The 15,740-nt window shown below is 35.7% G+C and overlaps 1 pseudogene; it reads left to right on the plus strand.

Annotated features, from left to right (window-relative positions):
* The first annotated feature begins 7,629 nt into the window (after positions 1 to 7,629).
* LOC136136899 (ATP synthase F(0) complex subunit B1, mitochondrial pseudogene) lies at positions 7,630 to 10,888 on the plus strand (annotated as a pseudogene).
* The last annotated feature ends 4,852 nt before the right edge of the window (positions 10,889 to 15,740 follow it).

Raw genomic sequence — 15,740 nt, forward strand, 5'->3', positions numbered from 1 at the left:
CCCCTGATTAAAGTGGATATCAACTCTTGGAAAGGATCTTGATAGTTCTCATCATTATTTGAAATCTGGGGCACAGTAATTAGGCAGTCGCTTGGGGATGGGTCATTCTTTGCATAAAATGATTATTTTTTTACCTGGATAACAGTTTCTCTCAGAATGACAGGGCACTAGCAACCCCATTTATCATTTTTTACTAAAGGGCAGGTTTAAATTTTGGGCAGAGCAGTGAGTATCAGGGATATACTATAAGCTCAGCAATCCAAGGTCTTCCATTATTTAATGATATGTCTTTTGCTTGTGCTCAAATGAGTAAGATAATCTCTGTTTTGCTATTTCTCAATATCCTCAGAGCTGAAGTGGGGAGGCTGGTGTTATATTATACTATTAGCCTGTTGCTACACACACACACACACACACACACACACACACACACTCACACATGGAGGTGTGGAAGGGATAAATTAAAAAAAAAACATCTTGCAGTATGATTCCAGCTATATGACATTCTGGAAAAAGCAAAACTTTGGAGATAGTAAAAAGATCAATGGTTGCCAGGCGTGAGAGTGAGGGACAGATGAATAGTCAGAGCACAGAGAGTTTTTAGAGCAGTGAAACTGTACTGTATGGTACTATGATGGTGGATTCATGCTAATATATATGCATCTAAACCCATAAAATGTACTACACCAAGAGTAAACCCTAATATAAACTATGAACTCTGGGTAATAAAGATGTGTTGATGTAGGTTTAGTGGCCTTCTACATCTGTAAACCTACATCTGGTGGGGGATATTGATAATGGGGGAAGCCATGCATGGATTGGGGCAGAGGGTGTATGGGAAATCTCTATACTTTCTGCTCAATACTGCTATGAACCTTAAACTGTTCTAAAAATTAAAGTCTTAAAAAATACCTTGCAGGAAAAAATTATTTTTGGTTCTTAAAAGTACAAGTAAGTGGTGGTTGAATAAATGAATTATTTAATAAAGGAGGGTAGGTTTTCAGCCTTCAAAATTCCTGCCTCTACTGTGGTATTCAGAGCACTGCTTTTTATATCCACTCTAAAACAGCCAACACCTGGTAGAATTGTCTCTGTATCTGAGATTTTATTTTATTAATTTAGGTTGTGCCAGGTCTTAGTTGTGGCATGCAGACTCTGTTGCAGCATGCGGGCTCTTAGTTGTGGCATGCATGTGGGATCTAGTTCCCCAGCCAGGGATCAAACCTGGTGCCCCTGCATTGGGAGTGCTGTGTCTTACCTCAGGAAGTCCCCTGAGGCTTTAAAGTTCATGCCCAATCTAGGACGTTTAGCAAGGGGGTGGGGAGGGGCTACTGCTAGGCAGTTCTGTGTACCAAGTGGTTAAATGTTCTCAACTGTGTTTTCAAAAGTTGTGGTGTTTTGTTTTAAAACTGGAGTTAAAGAATGGTATAGAAATGTGAGTGGGAGGGAAAAGAATAATCTAACAACAGTAAGAAAATACAGTTGCCACCAGCAAAATTATTAAAAATACATGACTTTTCTTAATTGTGAAATGCCTATGACTGTCATACCACCTGGGGTTAAGACTTGACATATTTCAGTAGTTAAAATGTATCTCATCTTGTAAGTGTTTGGGGGGGAATTCTCCAAGGTAAAGCACAAAATGCAAGGGGAGGAAGTCTCACTTAAAGAAGCTTTCGTTAGGAATTTGGACAGTGAGTCATATGATATTCTTTATGAAACTGTCCTTCAGATTTACACCAAATGAGGTGTCAAGTAAGTAAATGTAAAGATAATCTCAATCTTCTGTGTGGTTACCAAACTTTCCACATCTTAGCTTGTGAAGGAATTATCATAGGGCACTGCTCTGAATTCCAAAAGTGGAGGGCTTTGTCTGAAGCTCTGTGGATTAATAAATTTGGTTCCAGGAACAATATAAAACTTCTCTAGTTTGAGGACATAGGAGGCTAGAATGGTTAATAAAATAAATATATTTTTAAAAGTGGATTTGGTATCACAGACAGTCCAAATTCCCTTTTTGCTATAATCTTTAGATTTTAATTATTTGTGTAAAGCCAGCTAGATATAAGATATAATTGAGCACAAAATAGACAAGGACCCCAATCTCAAGTGTGTATGGTTTTCAGAAGTTGAGGTTTCCAACTAGAGGAAAGGCTCTAAGGTGAGAGTTGGGATGGTAAGATCAAAATCAGAGTAGTAATCCAGAGAGCCAGTAAGGGAGTGAGAGCCAACATAAACACTCAAAATGAAAGTGGGGTTTGGAAAAGTCACACTAAATGGAGAGAGGGTTTGAAGGAACCAAGAAAGGAGGAGTAGTATAACTAGGATGGAATGTGATATGAACTCAGATGAATTTTGGAGGTTCAGGACTTAACTGAAATACTGGGCTCGCTTAAGCATTCAAAGCAGGGTGAAAAGTAGACTTTTCATATAATAATAAGAAAGTACTGTGAGGATAGTCAAGGTTGGGAAGAGGCCTGTCTTTTAATTCCTCTTATATGTTCCCTATTTTCCTTTCTGATCACGTGGTAAGTAGTTTATTCCACGGATTACCCTGTGAATGTTTGGGAGCCATGAGATCTTGTCCATTTATATAAAATCAAATATGAACTGCCTTGTCCTCATGCCTTTTATATTGTCTCTTTCTATTGGACTCCAGTTTGTATATTGCTTCCAGGAGCTCTCTGTCACAGTGCCACTTGGCTCATGAATTTACAGTGACTTCCTATTTCTTCAGATCCATTATGCAGATATCAGGATCTCCATTAACCCCAATGTATCTTTCCCAACTCACATCTCACTCTTCCTACAGGGTCTTCTATTCTAACAAGGGAAGTAATTTTCTCTCCTCCAGTCCTTACCTATTCTCTTATAATTCTTTGTATTTTCTATCCTTCAAATCAAAGTCTCCACTTCTTTCAAAGCTCATATTAGGGTTCACTGGGTATAAGAAGCATTTGCTTATTAAGTTTACCTTACTTAAACTTTGGTATTTTATTTTATCATAATATATACTCTCTTTAACTTGCATATAGCCTTAGAATTTTTTCCAAGTTGACTCATATATGTGTAGGTTTCTGCCCTAATTACATGGTAAATTCCTGGGCAACATACTTTACTTCTTTTATATTCTCTTTGAGCCTCAAAATGGAAGCTGGAATACATAGGAGGCACTCAAGTAATGCTTATAAAACAGATGATGACACCCCCCTACTGTGACTCTCTATCATAGAGTAATAAGAATTGGTTTTGTAATAGAGCAAAGGTTTAATTTTTGTGGTTTTTAATTAATAGTGTATATAAAATTCCATAATTTATATTACTCAGAGTTACAGTGTACTGTGTCTTAATATGGGAATTTTAGGGTAAATTATTTTACATTTATAAACATTTCTACCTATTCCACTTATTTGGGGTGAGAAAGAGTTAGGTTGCTGATTTGGTTGGTAGTAGAGTACCAGAGAGATTCAAATAAAATTGGACTGCTTATTAGCACAGGTACATTTTAGGTTCAATCAGCAGAGCACAGTTTTCCAAAGCTAGGTCCATGGGTGGAAGGAGCAGATGTTAACCTATAGAATCCTACTACAGGCATATAAGTAGCTATATAGGTATTATTATAGGTATAAGTACACAGATAGTTATATAGTTAGCAGTTAGTTTATATTAACTATAACTATATTATAGTTAATATAAACTCCTGTAGGTAGTAGTGAGTAGAACCTCTATTTCATATACAGCTGTCTTATTTGGCATCAAATCTTTGGTTAGGCAAAATGTTGCTGTGTGGTCTTTTATCAATGTCACTGAGATTCTAATAACTTTTTAAGGATGACTTGTTCTATGCCCCAGATCTTATTTCCTTGTGTTTCAACCCAACAGTGAGTATTCTATTGATGACTGTTCTGCATACTGAATTGAGAGCGTTTTGTTTAAAAAGACCTATTTTTCTTTCAAACCAGTGGGGATATCATGTGCCAGATGGTTAATTCCCATGAGTTAATGAGTGTAGCCACACACTTCATGATTTGAAATATCCTGCGGACATGTCCTTTGGTGAAAGGATTGCTAGATTTTAATTTACATCTGTATAAAGTACATATTTGCTTTTTTTCTGCTGATACCTGGAAAAATAAATTTTTATTCATAATGTGTGAAATATATGCCATTTTAGTTATATAGTCCTCTGATGTTTGTGACTTAAATAATTTACAGAAATATAAATTCTGGTCACACTTTAAGATTACATTTTAATTATCAATTGCATTTAAATTAGAGAGTGAGAACACAGCTTTCTGATGTATGTGTGAAGGGTAATAGTTGGCAATATTCAAATGAATAATTCTTGTGTCTCTGTGTCAATAAGATTTATATTTTTATCTAATGGAAGTTCTTTATCACATCCAATTAATGGGCTAATAATTTATAGCTATTTAAGATGAAGGCAATTCTTGTAAAGCAGTAATGCTAAAATGTCCAAAGATTGGCAAAGGTAGAAAATAACATTTGAATCTGCTTTGAGAAAAGCTTAAAATAAAATTCATCAGTACATTAGATATTTTCAAGTAGTTGGGTAAGGATAGTTGATCCATATAGCTAAGTTTATATAATAGTTTATGCTGTAGTGATTCCAGGATATAAAGGCTGAACATAAAAAACAAATTCATAATAAAATATTTATACTAACAAACAATATAGTTATAGGTTTTTAAACATAAAGAATAAAATATTTTTATAATACTCTACAAATGACTGTAATTTGTATATGCAACAAAATTATATGGGTTATTAGCAGCCTACAGTCCATGGTGCTGACCACAACCTCTGTAGCTAAGCGAAATACTCAGAAGTTTCAGGGTTTCAAGGTAAGACAGATAGCTCATCTCTAGGTGCTAGAATCACTTCAGGTTTTTTATACCCTGTCTCAATTTACAATAACTTGGACTGACATAACTCCTTCTTTTGTTAGGTGAGAATGAGGGAGGCATCATTTTCTCATTGGGCGATACACCTAAATTTACTCAGGGGATTGGCCAAGCAATCAAGTCATAAGGTTGCTGGTAAGAGGATTTCAGGTAACCAAACAACTGATAGGGCTCAATGAAAGCAATAGCTGAACAAACAAACAGATGAAACAAAATCTTGGGTATTCCTTGGGTAAGTAGTTGGGATGTGAAGTTCTCCCATTATTTTACATGTTTAGAACAGGACAAACTCAAAATGTTGAAAAATAACTTTCTATCCTGTGTCTTACATACTAGAATGTAAATACTAGGAAAGAGAGAATTTGGGGACAAATTTACAGTGGGAAACTAAATACAATGTAATAGGACTATTTTTTTCTGAGAAAAGGAGCTTAATAAAGTAATTAAGTAGTCCTCCTAGCATTTCAACATAGACACACTGAGGCAGGATCAAGATGGTAGAGAAGGAAGACTGTGAGCTCACCTCCTCCGAGTTTTGACACATCAAAACTACAAGTAAGTATATAAAAAGTCTCTCTGAGAATGATCTAAAGACTAGCAGAACAGCTATTCTACAATTAAGGATAAAAAAAAAAAAAACAAAAAACAGAAAACACTGAGACAGGTAAGAAGGGAAGAGAAGGAATTTAGTCAAGACCCATACCCCTAGTAGGCAACACAAAGTGAAAGGAGGTATCTCGAACTTGGAGGTCCTCCCTAAGGAGTGAGGGGTTAGAGTCCACTATGGGCACCCTAGCCCTGAGATCAGTACATGAAAGACAACTCCCCTCTAGCTGGTTTTGAAAAACAGCAGGGCTTAGGACCAGGAGAGCCAGAGGACTGTAGAAAACTAAGAATCTACTCTTAAAGGGCACACACACAAATTTACTTGCTCTGAGTCCCAGCACACAGGAATCAGATTGAAAAGTGCTTGACATTCTAGCCAGCCTTCCATGGCTATTCCAGCATGCACCCCAGCCCACACTAGACTCTGGCTCCAACACCACTGCCAAAGTAGTGGATCCCAGCACACTCTGGGGAAAGCCCCAGCTGGTGCTGGGCTTTGGCTCTAGTCACCTTCCATCAAGGCAGCAGCCCTGGGTGCACCCCAGGAGAAGCCCCAGCCTGTGCCAGGCTTTGGCTTTAACCCCTCCAGCTCCAGATCTCTTCCCCAGACACACCAAGGTGGTGGCCTTGGCATGCACCAGAAAAGCCCTCAGCTAGGGCTTGCTTTAGCTCCAGCACTCTTTCTAAAGCCACCAGACACACTCAGTGTACATAGCAATGCTCCTACACAAGGACACATCTTCAAGACTGGGACAGGTAACTGTTTTGTCTAATTTATAGAGAAAAACACAAAAAGTCAAACAAAATTAGAAAACAGGAATATGTTCCAAGTGAAAGAGCAAGATAAATCCCCTGGGAGGGGGTGCAGGGGGGACTAATGATATGGAGATAAGTAATTTACCTGATAAAGAGTTCAAAGAAACTGCTACAAAAATGTTCACTGACTTGGAAGAAGAATTGAGGAACACAGTGAGAATTTCAACAGAAAAATTTTTAAAAAGTATTTATCAAAGTTGAAAAATACAGTAAGTAAAACGAAAAATAGGTTAGAGGTAATCAACAGCAGATTAAATGATACAGAAAAATGCATAAGCAACCTGGAAGAGAGAATAGCAGAAATCACCCAATCAGAACAGTACAAAGAAAATTTGAAAAAATGAGGATAGTTTAAGGAACTTTAGGGACAACATCAAGAATATTAACATTCACATTACAGTAGTTCCAGAAAGAGAAGAGAAAGAGAAAGGGGCAGAAAATATATGAGATGACTTAATGGTGAACAATTTCCCTAACCTGCACTAGGAAACAGACATCCAGGTCCAGGAAGCACAGAGAGTCCCAAACAAGATGAACCCAAAGACATCCACACCAAGACATATCATAATTTAAATGGCAAAATTTAAAGTTAAAGAGATAATTTTAAAGGCAGCAAGAGAAAAACAAAGAGTCACATACAAAGGAACTCCTTAAGGCAATCAGCTGATTTTTCAGCAGAAACTTTGCTGGCCAGAAGGGAATGGCATGATATAGTTAAAATACTGAAAGGAAAAATACCTACAACCAGGATATCATTCAGGCAAGGTTATCATTCAAAATTGAAGAGAGATAAGAGTTTCCCAGACAAGAAAAACTAAGAGTTCATCACTACTAAACTGGCCTTACAGGAAATGTTAAAGGATCTTCTTTAAGTGGAAAATAATAGGCCATAATAAGAAATATGTTTATATGCAAAGGAAAAATATCTTGCCGGTAAAAGCAAATATATAGCAAAGGCAGTGGATCAACCACATAAAAAGCTAGTAGGTAGGTTAAAAGACAAAAGTCATAAAAATCACTATAACTGCAGTAAGCAGTTATGGGATACATAAGAAGATGTAAAATATGATATAAAAACATAAAAGTTGGACGGGGGAGTAAAAAATGTAGAACATTTAGAAGGTGTTGAATTTAAACAACTATTGGCTTAAATATATATGTATATTTACATATGCATATATATATTTTTTAAATCTACATATAGATATAAACATACCTCATGATAACGAAAACCCAAAAACCTACAATACATACACACACAAAAAGAGAAAGGAGCCCAAACATGACATTAAAGAAAATCATCACATCACAAGGGAAGAGGCTAAAAAAAGAAGAAAAGAACAGAGAAGAACTGCAAAAACAATCAGAAAACAAGTAACAAAAGGTCAATAAATACACACTTTTCAATAATCACTTTAAATGTAAATGGACTAAATGCCCCAATCAAATGACACAGGGTAGCTGAATGGATAAAAAAGAAGACCCATCTATATGCTGCCTACGAGAGACTCACTTAAGAGCTAAACACACACATGGACTGAATGTGAGGGGATATAAAAAGATATTGTATGTAAATGGAAATGAAAAGAAAGCTAGCTGGGGTAGCAATGCTCCTATCAGACAAAGTAGACTTTAAAACAAAGGCTATAACAAAAGACAAAAGGGCATTACATCATGATAAAGAGGTCAATCCATAAAGAGAATATAGCATTTGTAAACATATATGGACATAATACAGGAGCATCCAAATACATAAAGCAAATATTAACAGACATAAAGGGAGAAATTGACAGTATGTAATAATAACAGGAGACTTTAATACTCCACTTACAAAAATGGATAAATCATCCAGACAGAAACTCAGTAAGGAAACATTGGCCGTAACACATTAGACTGGATGGACTTAATAGACATCTACAGAATATTCCATCCAAAACAGCAGAACATGCATTCTATTCAAGTGCACATGGAAGATACTCCAGGACAGATCACATGCTAGGTCACAAAACAAGTCTCAATAAATTTAAGAAGATTAAAATCATATCAAGCATCTTTTCCAACAACGTTATGAAAGTAGAAATCAATATCAGGAAGAAAACTGGAAAAAACCTCAAACACTTGGAGACTAAACAGCATGCTACTAAAAAACAAATGGGTCAATGAAGAAATACAAGAGAAAATCAAAAATACCTTGAGATGAATGAAAATAGAAACACAACTTTCCAAAATCTATAGGATGCAGCAAAAGCAGTTTTAATAAGGAATTTTGTAGCTATACAAACCTATTTCAAGAAACAAGAAAAAATCTCAAATAAACAACTTAAATTTACACTTAAAGAAATTAGAAAAAAAACAAACAAACCAAAAACAAAGCTCAAAGTTAGTAGAAGAAAGGAAATAATAGAGATCAGAGTGGAAGTAAATAAAATATAGACCAAAAACAATAGAAAAGACCAATGAAACTAACAGCTGATTCTTTGAAAAGGTAAACAAAATTGATAAACCTTTAGTCAGCCTCTTATCAAGAAAAGAAAAGAAAGAATGCAAAGAAAATTAGAAATGAAAGAGGAGTTACAACTGATGTCACAGAAATACAGTCATAAGAAAATACTACCAAGAGTTATATGCCATTGAATTGGACAACCTAGAAGAAATGGATACATTTCTAGAAATATACAATCTTCCATAACTGAATCAAGAAAAAATAGAAAATCTAGTATTGAAATTGAATCAGTAATCAAAATATTCCCAATAAACCAAAGTTCAGAACCAGATGGCTTCACAGGAGATCTACCAAACATTTAAAGAGAAGAGTTAACACATATTTTTCTCAACCTAATTCTAAAAAATTGAAGAGGAGGGAACACTTCCAACTCATTCTTTATTTTTTTAAACATATAATTTTTAAAATAATATATATTTTAAAATTTTCTTTTCTTTATTTATATTTTGGCTGCTTTGGGTCTTTGTTGCTGCACAGGGGCTTTCTCTAGTTGTGGCGAGTGGGGGCTACTCTTTGTTGTGGTGTGAGGGCTTCTCATCATGTGGCTTCTCTTATTGTGGAGCAAGGGTGCTAGGACCACTGTCTTCAGTATTTGTGGCACACAGGCTCAGTAGTTATGGTTCATGGGCTCTAGAGCAGAGGCTCAGTAGCTGTGGCACACAGGCTTAGTTGCTCCACAGCATGTGGGATCTTCCAGAACCAGGGCTCAAAGCCATGCCCCCTGCACTGGCAGATGGATTCTTAACCACTGCACCACCAGGGAAGTCCCAAATTCATTCTACAAATCCAGCATTACCTTGATAATAAAACCAAAGACCCTACCAAAAAAAAAAAAAAAGAAAGAAATCACAGGCCAGTATCCCCGATGAGCATAGATGCAAACATTTTCAACAAAATATTAGCAAACCAAATTCAACAATACATTAAAAGATTCATACGTCACCGATTGAGATTTATTTCAGAGATGCAAGGATGGTGCAATATCCACAAATTAATCAATGCAATACACCATATTAACAAAGCAAAGGATAAAAATCACATGATCACCTAAATAAATGCAGAAAAAGCATTTGATAAAATTCAACATCCCTTCATGATAAAAAAAAACACCTCTCAACAAAAATTGTATAGAGGGAACATACATCAATATAATAAAGTCCATTTATGACAACCCTACAGCTAACATCATACTCAATTATGAAAACATTATGGAGTTTCCTCAAAAATTAATAATAGAACTGCTACTGGAGCACCAAGACTGCTGTGTAGATGCTACCCGGTGGTACTTTCTGCTGCCACTGCAGCAGGCCCCTCTCTGAAGAGTGCAGCCCTCCTCAGTCCAGGGGTATTGCAGGCAACAAGGATCTTTCATACAGGGCCGCCAAGTCTTGCCTCTGTACCACCTCTTCCTGAATATGGAGAAAAAGTTCATTTGGGGCTGATACCTGAGGAGATCTTCCAGTTCCTTTATCCTGAAACTGGTGTAACAGTAACCTATGTGCTCAGAACTGGGCTTATCTTATATTTACTCTCCAAAGAAATATACGTGATAACTCCAGAGACTTTCTCCACCATATCAACAATAGGATTGCTTGTCTATGTAGTTTAAAAATATGGTGCCTCTATTGGGGAATTTGCTGATAAACTCAATGAGCAAAAAATTGCCCAACTGGAAGAGGCAAAACAGTCTTTCATCAAACAAATCCAGGATGCGATTGATCTGAAGAAGTCACAGCAGGCACTGGTTCAAAAGCTCCATTACCTTTTTGATGTCCAAAGGAATAACATTGCTATGGCCTTGGAGGTTACTTAATGGGAACGGTTGCATAGAGTATACAAGGAGATAAAGAATCGCCTGGACTATCGTATCTCTGTGCAGAATATGATGCGTCAAAAGGAACAAGAGCACATGATAGTCTGGGTGGAGAAGCATGTGGTGCAGAGCATCTATGCACAGGAGGAGAAGGAGACAATTGACAAGTGCATTGCACATCTAAAGCTGCTCGCAAAGAAGGCTAAAGCACATCCAGTTCTGTAAATGCATCTATCCCAACTGAGAGAGCTAGAAATAGTTGATTGACTAAATGGAAACTAGCCTATGTGACAGAATCTTTGTATATCGCTGTCTACTGAAGTTAGAGTTGACCTTTCTTAAAAATGAAATTTTGAGTTTCATATAATGCGAGAAATAAAAGTCTATTGGCCAGTAAGATGTTTCTCTCATTCTTCTTGCTCTGCATTGAATTGTTCCATGATCACTTCTGAATAAGCAGTTTGCTTTGAATAAAATTTGGTACTGGACTAAAGATTATCAAGTTATAGTTTAAATTTTTAATTAATTCAACCATCTTGCAATAAGGTGACAGTTGAAACAAACAAAGAAATAGAACTGCCATACAAACCAGGAATTCCACTCCTGGGTATTTATCTGAAAAATGAAAACACTAATTTGAAAAGATAATGCACTCCTATGTTCATTTTAGCAATATTTATTCAATACAATAGCCACAATATGGATGCAACCTAAGTGTCCACTGATAGATGAATAAATAAAGAAGATGTGGTTATTATTAGCCATAAAAAATAATGAAAGTTTACCATTTTTGACAACATGGATGGGCCTAAAGGGCCTTATTTATGTGAAATAAGTCACACAGAGAAAGACAAATACTGTATGTTTTCATTTATATGTGGAAATTGAAAAACAAAACAAATAAATATAATAAAACAGAAAGAGATTCACAGACACAGAGAACAATCTAGTAGTTGCCAGGGGGTAATGGGTGAGCAGATGTGTTAAATCGGTGAAGGGTCTAAGAATTTCAACCTATCAGTTATAAAATAAGTCAGAAGGATATAGTGTAAAGCACACAGTAATAGGGTAATAACTTTGTATTTTTCATAATCTATAAAAGTATGGAATCACAGCTTTGTACACCCAAAACTAATATAAGATTGGCAGATTGGCAGTTAACTCTACTTCAGTACAAAAAAGAAAAAAAAAAAGAAAAATCAATTCAATAAATCACTTAAAAAGAAGGCAAAAAATACATAGACACGTTAAGGGTGTACTAAGGGCGTTTAATAAGATAAAGTAAAATCAAATAGCATTTAAACAAAAGTGTAAGAAAAGTCTTCATGTTAAAAAAAACTTTAAAGTTATTAAATGTCATTCAGAGTAAAATAAATGAAGCTAGGTTTTTTGGTATTCATTTAATGTTGGACTTTAGAAAAGATTAGTTAATAACTGGCTGAGGAGATAAAACTAGAAGCCATGTGGGTTTTTTATTCACAGATATTTATCATATCATGTAAGAATCAATTCAGATATCTGCAAAGAGAATACATTATGATGTCAAAGCTTTTTTTATATTTTTACTTTGCATTTAAATCCAAAATCAGATAATGGATACATCACACCAAAGAATTCATTTCTCGCTGCAGTCTGGCTATTTTGCTTTGATATTTTCAACTAGCTTATTCTTCCTGTATTACATTTTACTTTTTCTTCATCTTTTTTTTTTTCACATCCGTACATTTCTCTTTTTTTTAATTGAAGTATAACTGATTTACAATGTTGTGCCAATCTCTGCTGTACAGCAAAGTGACCAGTTTTACACACATAGACTTTTTAAAAAATATTCTTTTCCATTATGGTTTATCCTAGGAGATTAGAAATAGTTCCCTGTCCTATACAGTAGGACCTTGTTGCTTATCCATTCTAAATGTAATAGTTTGCATCTATCTACCAACCCCAAATTCCCAGTCCATCCCTCTCCCTAATCCACATTGTACATTTCTTTGCTTCATTCAGTTCAATTTATCCTGCTAATGTCTAGAAAGAATATTATAACTCAACCTTAGTGTAATAGTTTATATCCTCCTGATTTTGTGATCTTTTTAAGGACTGTTATATTGACAAGTAAACTATACTTACATCAGCCAATTGTATGTACTTCAAATTTAACTTTATCACTAGTTGTCAAATTCTCCCCTGTGACCTTTTTAATGTTCCAATGTATTTGGCAATGTATGTTTTTTATTGACATTTCTATTTTGTTTTGCAGCATGCTAAAGTTACAAGAAAACAAATGACTGAAAGTTAAACCTGAGTCAAACCAGGCTAAAGTTAAGTTTCAGGAGTGTTTGGGAAGACCTTATTTTTGTTGAATGCGTTGACTTCTGGACCCTCTAGGATCTAGAACCATTCATTCAAGATCTGGATGTTGAACTTTATTTGGAAGGACGTAAGAACAAGGACAGGAGATCCTCACAAAACAAGTCCAGAATTTAGACTTTCTTTTCACTAACTCTATGTTTTCATTTTTTGTTTTATGGTCAGTGAATGAAACCCCAAATCATTTAAACATTTTGCTTTTTAGTATGTAACATTTTCCTTTAGTGAGTTAATTACAATTTTGCTTAATTGTTTTGTTTCTTATTTCATGCCCAATTCATCCCAGATGCTATAAGTTGCTCTTCACAACTTTGTTTACCTTGATGTCTCCTATTTTCTCCTGTACCTAGTACCAGGCATGATGCCTACTAGATACTCTTTTTTTTTTTTTAACATCTTTATTGGAGTATAATTGCTTTACAATGGTGTGTTAGTTTCTTCTTTATAACAGAGTGAATCAGTTATACATATACACATGTTCCCATATTTCTTCCCTTTTGCATCTCCCTCCCTCCCACCCTCCCTATCCCAACCCTCTAGGTGGTCACAAAGCACTGAGCTGATCTCCCTGTGCTATGTGGCTGCTTCCCACTAGCTACCTATTCTATGTTTGGTAGTGTATATATGTCCATGCCACTTTCTCACTTTGTCATACCCTACCCTTCCTCCTCTGCACATTCTCAAGTCCATTCTATAGTAGGTCTGCGTCTCCATTCCCATCTTACCCTAGGTTCTTCATGACTTCTTTTTTTTTTTTTTTTCTTAGATTCCATGTATATGTGTTAGTATACGGTATTTGTTTTTCTCTTTCTGACTTACTTCACTCTGTATGACAGACTCTAGGTCCATCCACCTCACTACAAATAACTCAATTTTGTTTCTTTTTATGGCTGAGTAATATTCCATTGTATATATGTGCCACATCTTCTTTATCCATTCATCTGTTGATGGACACTTAGGTTGCTTCCATCTCCTGGCTATTGTAAATAGAGCTGCAATGAACCTTTTGGTACATGACTATTTTTGAATTATGGTTTTCTCAGGGAATATGCCCAGTAGTGGGATTGCTGAGTCATATAGTACTTCTATTTTCAGTTTTTTAAGGAACCTCCATACTGTTCTCCATAGTGGCTCTATCAATTTACATTCCCACAAGCAGTGCAAGAGTGTTCCCTTTTCTCCACACCCTCTCCAGCACTTCTTGTTTGTAGATTTTTGGATGATGGCCACTGTGACCAGTGTGAAATGATATCTCATTGTACTTTTGATTGGCATTTCTCTAATGATTAATAATGTTGAGAATTATTTCATTTGTTTGCAATCTGTATATCTTTGGAGAAATGTCTATTTAGGTCTTCTGCCCATTTTTGGATTGGGTTGTTGTTTTTTTGTTATTGAGCTGCATGAGCTGCTTGTAAATTTTGGAGATTAATCCTTTGTCAGTTGCTTCATTTGCAAATATTTTCTCCCATTCTGAGGGATGTCTTTTCATCTTGTTTATGGTTTCCTTTGCTGCACAAAAGCTTTTAAGTTTCATTAGGTCCTATTTGTTTATATTTGTTTTTATTTCCATTCCTCTAGGAGGTGGGTCAAAAAAGATCTTGCTGTGTTTTATGTCAAAGAGTGTTCTGCCTATGTTTTCCTCTAAGAGTTTGATAGTGTCTGGTCTTACATTTAGGTCTTTAATCCATTTTGAGTTTATTTTTGTACATGGTGTTAAGGAGTGTTCTAATTCCATTCTTTTACATGTATCTGTTCAGTTTTCCCAGCACCACTTATTGAAGACACTGTCTTTTTCCACTGTATATTCTTGCCTCCTTTATCAAAGATAAGGTGACCATATGTGGGTGGGTTTATCTCTGGGCTTTCTATACTGTTCCATTGATCTATATTTCTGTTTCTGTGCCAGTACCACACTGTCTTGATTACTGCAGCTTTGTAGTATAGTCCGAACTCAGGGAGCCTGATTCCTCCAGCTCTGTTTATGTTCCTCAAGATTGCGTTGGCTATACGGTGCCTTTTGTGTTTCCATACAAATTGTGACATTTTTTGTTCTAGTTCTGTGAAAAATGCCAGTGGTAGTTTGATAGGGATTGCATTGAATCTGTAGCTTGCTTTGGGTAGTAGAGTCATTTTCAAAACGTTGATTCTTCCAATCCAAGAACATGGTATATCTCTCCATCTATTTGTATCATCTTTAATTTCTTTCATCAGTGTCTTATAATTTTCTGCATACAGGTCTTTTGTCTCCTTAGGTAGGCTTATTCCTAGATATTTTATTACTTTTGTTGCAATGGTAAATGGGAGTGTTTTCTTAATTTCACTTTCAGATTTTTCATCATTAGTCTATAGGAATGCCAGAGATTTCTGTGCATTAATTTTGTATCCTGCTACTTTACCAAATTCATTGATTAGCTCTAGTAGTTTTCTGGTAGCATCTTTAGGATTTTCTGTGTATATTATCATGTCATCTGCAAACAGTGACAGCTTTACTTCTTCTTTTCTGATTTGGATTCCTTTTATTTCTTTTTCTTCTCTGAATGCTGTGGCTAAAACTTCCAAAACTATGTTGAATAAGAGTGGCGAGTGTGGGCAACCTTGTCTTGTTCCTGATCTTAGTGGGAATGGTTTCAGTTTTTCACCATTGAGGACGATGTTGGCTGTGGGTTTGTCATATATGACCTTTATTAAGTTGAGGAAAGTTCCCTCTATG

Source organism: Phocoena phocoena, chromosome 17 (assembly GCF_963924675.1).
Source record: "Phocoena phocoena chromosome 17, mPhoPho1.1, whole genome shotgun sequence".
Taxonomy (NCBI): Eukaryota; Metazoa; Chordata; class Mammalia; order Artiodactyla; family Phocoenidae; genus Phocoena; species Phocoena phocoena.